This window comes from Gadus chalcogrammus, chromosome 21 (genome assembly GCF_026213295.1).
Source record: "Gadus chalcogrammus isolate NIFS_2021 chromosome 21, NIFS_Gcha_1.0, whole genome shotgun sequence".
Classification (NCBI taxonomy): Eukaryota; Metazoa; Chordata; class Actinopteri; order Gadiformes; family Gadidae; genus Gadus; species Gadus chalcogrammus.
Genome location: NC_079432.1, coordinates 1,323,166 through 1,329,165, shown reverse-complemented (window position 1 = coordinate 1,329,165; position 6,000 = coordinate 1,323,166).

The window sequence follows — 6,000 nt, the reverse complement described above, 5'->3', positions numbered from 1 at the left end:
TACTAATGCTGTAATGCTTTAATTAACTGGTAGCATTTGATAATAAGCTATTGTCAACATTGATCGAGAGATATTTTCTTGTTGACCCAATAACCTGCCCCTCACACACACTGGATAAACCGCCCTGTTGTGTCTCCATTATGGGTGCGTAATGGAGACACAACAGGACTCTGTCGCCCCCCCTCTGCTGTTGCAGTCTATACCACCTATTTGATGGGTAGAGCATAATAATCAACTGGATTGACTGATGATATCTCATGCACGGCATCATGCAATAGGCGAGTTTGGAAGGCTGGTTGTCCATGATGGTTAGGATCGAAAATGAAACCCCGGGAGTCACTGAGCGTTGACTCACTCGATCAAAGAGTGAGGAGGTGAAAGCATCACAGAGAGCAGGGGGGTTGATAGGTGGGGGAGGGCCAGGTGTCGGATAAATCGGCTCAGGCGGCGGAAGGGGCGGACCCGGACCATGTCGCCTCCTCACCGGTAAAACCCTCCGCTGGACACGGACCAGCGTTACGCGCAGGGTTTACTAAACTATGACTTGGGTAAACTTCAGGAACTCTGGTGCTTCAGGGTGGATGATGGTGAGCCCACCACCACACATCGACCTTTGGAGTTGGATGTACCAAAAGTAAAGGTAAACCAGGACTTTATTCAGTGTTTGTTTGGTGTAAGGAGATAGAGGCTCATTGGATTCCACCCAGCAATGTTATGAACTGTTTTCCGTTAGTATCCCCTGCATACATTTTTTGCCATCAATGCGTCATCAGTTGGTGGCACATCTTCTGCACATTTTACATTTTTTACCAAACAGGAGGACCATCGGCCATCCACGTCAAATCATAGCCAGAAACCTCACCACAGCGCCACCCAGTGGCTCACTAGCAGATGGGTCAGGAATACTGAATTATTAGAATATCACTTTTCCACTGTTTTCTGGAGGCTGGACCTGAGGTCCTACATGAAATGTTTAAACGGGAATGTTGTTTGGTTGTTTTAAATGAACACTAGTCCATACACTAAAGTAATTTAGCATGCTACAGAAGGTGAAGTTATTAGTTATAATCAGGACTATTTATCTATCAGCAGACTCTAATAGCAGACGTTAGATATGCTACTGTTCTATCTGATTGAATAGTATAGCCCTGGTCCATGTCTTTGACCCCCCAGGGGCCAGCTATACACTATAAGAGACGAGATACAAGAGCTGAACGTAAACTACAACCTCTGTCCTATTTCAAACTCAGCAATCCAATGCAAGAATAACTGTTATAGAATACTACATGGCCTATCTCATTTAGTGATATCACATTTTAATATCGATCTAATTGTCATTATATATCGATATAACGTTAACACAACGCTGTAGGCTATACATCTAAATTTCTGGTATGTCGTTTTTTATTGGTCGTCATGAAAAAAAACATAAGGGGTAACACTGTCAATATTTATCAAATAAAACATAAGGGGTAACACTGTCGTTTTTTATTGGTCGTCATGAAAAAAAACATAATGGGTAACACTGTCAATATTTATCAAATAAAACATAAGGGGTAACACTGTCGTTTTTTATTGGTCGTCATGAAAAAAAACATAAGGGGTAACACTGTCAATATTTATCAAATAAAACATAAGGGGTAACACTGTCGTTTTTTATTGGTCGTCATGAAAAAAAACATAAGGGGTAACACTGTCAATATTTATCAAATAAAACATAAGGGGTAACACTGTCGTTTTTTATTGGTCGTCATGAAAAAAAACATAAGGGGTAACACTGTCAATATTTATCAAATAAAACATAAGGGGTAACACTGTCGTTTTTTATTGGTCGTCATGAAAAAAAACATAAGGGGTAACACTGTCAATATTTATCAAATAAAACATAAGGGGTAACACTGTTGTTTTTTATTGGTCTTCATGAAAAAAAACATAAGGGGTAATACTGTTGTTTTTTATTTGTCGTCATGAAATAAAATATAAGGGTTAAAACTGTTGTTTTTTATTGGTCTTCATGAAAAAAAACACAAGGGGTTACACTGTCGTTTTTATCTAATGAAACATGAGGGGTAATACTGACGTTTTTTATCGGTCGTCATGAAAAAAAACATAAGGGGTAACACTGTTTTTTATTGGTCGTCATGAAAAAAACATATATAAAAAAAAAAAAAATTGTCTTTGTCAAATAAAATATAAGGGCCAACACTATCGTTTTTTATCCATCGACATGAAAAAACCATAAGGGGTAACACTGTTGTTTTTTATCGGTCGTCATGAAAAAAAACAAGGGGTAACACTGTTGTTTTTTATTGGTCGTCATGAAAAAAAACATAAGGGGTAACACTGTCATTTTTATCAAATGAAACATGAGGGGTAACACTGTCGTTTTTTAACGGTCGTCATGAAAAAAAACATAATTGAAAAAAAAAAATTGTCTTTGTCAAATAAAATATAAGTGGTAAGACTGTTTTGTTTTTCAACAGTCATCATGGGAAAAAAACGTAAGGGGTAACACTGTCGTTTTTTATTGCTCGTCATGAAAAAAAACATAAGGGGTAACACTGTTGTTTTTTATTGGTCGTCATGAAAAAACATAAGGGAAATAATAGAAATACACATATACATTTTAATGTCATGTATATCCTTATCTGTCGTCATGAAAAAAACATAAGGGGTAACGCTGTTGTTTTTTATTGGTCGTCATGAAAAAAAAATAAGGGGTAACACTGTTTTTTATTGGTCGTCGTGAAAAAAAACACAAGGGGTAACACTGTCGTTTTTATCAAATGAAACATAAGGGGTAACACTGTCGTTTTTTTTTGGTCGTCATGAAAAAAAACAAAAGGGGTAACACTGTTGTTTTTTATTGGTCGTCGTGAAAAAAACATAAGGGGTAACACTGTTGTCTTTGTCAAATAAAATATAAGGGGTAACACTGTCGTTTTTTATTGTTCGTCTTGAAAAAAAACATAAGGGGTAACACTGTTGTTTTTTATTGGTCGTTATGAAAAAAAACACAAGGGGTAACACTGTTGTTTTTTATTGGTTGTCGTGAAAAAAACATAAGGGGTAACACTGTTGTTGTTTTTTGGTCGTCATGAAAAAAAAAATTTGAAAAAAAAAAAAAAATTGACTGTCAAATAAAATATAAGGGGTAAGACTGTTTTGTTTTTCAACAGTCATCATGGGAAAAAAACATAAGGGGTAACACTGTCGTTTTTTATTGGTCGTCATGAAAAAAAACATAAGGGGTGACACTGTTGTTTTTTATTGGTCGTCATGAAAAAAAAACATAAGGGGTAACACTGTTGGGCTTTGTCAAATAAAATATAAGAGGTAACACTGTCGTTTTTCATCCGTCGACATGAAAAAACCATAAGGGGTAACACTGTTGTTTTTTATTGGTCTTCATGAAAAAAAAAATAAGGGGTAACCCTGTTGTTTTTTATTGGTCTTCATGAAAAAAAACACAAGGGGTAACACTGTCGTTTTTATCAAATGAAACATAAGGGGTAACACTGTTGTTTTTTTTTGGTCGTCATGAAAAAAAACACAAGGGGTAACACTGTTGTTTTTTATTGGTCGTCATGAAAAAAACATAAGGGGTAACACTGTCGTTTTTTATTGCTCGTCATGAAAAAAAACATAAGGGGGAACACTGTTGTATTTTATTGGTCGTCATGAAAAAAACATAAGGGGTAACACTGTTGTCTTTGTCAAATAAAATATAAGGGGTATCACTCGTTTTTTATTGTTCGTCTTGAAAAAAAACATAAGGGGTAACACTGTTGTTTTTTATTGGTCGTTATGAAAAAAAACACAAGGGGTAACACTGTTGTTTTTTATTGGTCGTCGTGAAAAAAACATAAGGGGTAACACTGTTGTTGTTTTTTGGTCGTCATGAAAAAAAAAAAATTGAAAAAAAAAAAAAATTGACTCAAATAAAATATAAGGGGTAAGACTGTTTTGTTTTTCAACAGTCATCATGGGAAAAAAACATAAGGGGTAACACTGTCGTTTTTTATTGGTCGTCATGAAAAAAAACATAAGGGGTGACACTGTTGTTTTTTATTGGTCGTCATGAAAAAAAAACATAAGGGGTAACACTGTTGGGCTTTGTCAAATAAAATATAAGAGGTAACACTGTCGTTTTTCATCCGTCGACATGAAAAAACCATAAGGGGTAACACTGTTGTTTTTTATTGGTCGTCATGAAAAAAAACACAAGGGGTAACACTGTCGTTTTTATCAAATGAAACATAAGGGGTAACACTGTTGTTTTTTTTTGGTCGTCATGAAAAAAAACACAAGGGGTAACACTGTTGTTTTTTATTGGTCGTCATGAAAAAAACATAAGGGGTAACACTGTTGTCTTTGTCAAATAAAATATAAGGGGTATCACTGTCGTTTTTTAATGGTCGTCATGAAAAAAAAACATAAGGGGTAACACTGTCGTTTTTCATCCGTCGACATGAAAAAACCATAAAGGGTAACACTGTTTTTTTTTATTGTTTGTCATGAAAAAAACCATAAGGGGTAACACTGTCGTTTTTATCAAATGAAACATGAGGGGTAACACTGTCGTTTTTTTTTGTCATCGTGAAAAAAAACATATTTAAAAAAAAGAAATGGTCTTAGTCAAATAAAATATAAGGGGTAACACTGTTGTCTTTGTCAAATAAAATATAAGAGGTAACACTGTCGTTTTTCATCCGTCGACATGAAAAAACCATAAGGGGTAACACTGTTGTTTTTTATTGGTCTTCATGAAAAAAAAATAAGGGGTAACACTGTTGTTTTTTATTGGTCGTCATGAAAAAAAACACAAGGGGTAACACTGTCGTTTTTATCAAATGAAACATAAGGGGTAACACTGTTGTTTTTTTTTGGTCGTCATGAAAAAAAACACAAGGGGTAACACTGTTGTTTTTTATTGGTCGTCATGAAAAAAACATAAGGGGTAACACTGTTGTCTTTGTCAAATAAAATATAAGGGGTATCACTGTCGTTTTTTAATGGTCGTCATGAAAAAAAAACATAAGGGGTAACACTGTCGTTTTTCATCCGTCGACATGAAAAAACCATAAAGGGTAACACTGTTTTTTTTTATTGTTTGTCATGAAAAAAACCATAAGGGGTAACACTGTCGTTTTTATCAAATGAAACATGAGGGGTAACACTGTCTTTTTTTTTTTGTCATCGTGAAAAAAAACATATTTAAAAAAAAGAAATGGTCTTAGTCAAATAAAATATAAGGGGTAAGACTGTTTTGTTTTTCAACAATCATCATGGGAAAAAAACATAAGGGGTAACACTGTCGTTTTTTATTGGTCGTCATGAAAAAAAATATAAGTGGTAACACTGTCGTTTTTATCAAATGAAACGTGAAGGGTAACACTGTTGTTTTTTATTGGTCGTCATGAAAAAGAAAAAAAAGGGGTAACACTGTTGTTTTTTATTGGTCGTCATGAAAAAAACATAAGGGGTAACACTGTTGTCTTTGTCAGATAATATAAGGGGTAACAATGTCGTTTTTTATTGGCCGTCATGAAAAAAAACACAAGGGGTAACACTGTTGTGTTTTATTGGTCTTCATGAAAAAGAAAAAAAAGGGGTAAAACTGTTGTTTTTTATTGGTCGTCATGAAAAAAACATAAGGGGTAACACTGTTGTCTTTGTCAAATAAAATATAAGGGGTAACACTGTCGTTTTTTATTGTTCGTCTTGAAAAAAAAGATAAGGGGTAACACTGTTGTTTTTTATTGGTCGTTATGAAAAAAAACACAAGGGGTAACACTGTTGTTTTTTATTGGTCGTCGTGAAAAAAATATAAGGGGTAACACTGTTGTTGTTTTTTGGTCGTCATGAAAAAAAAAATATTGAAAAAAAAAAAAAATTTAATAAAATATAAGGGGTAAGACTGTTTTGTTTTTCAACAGTCATCATGGGAAAAAAACATAAGGGGTAACACTGTCGTTTTTTATTGGTCGTCATGAAAAA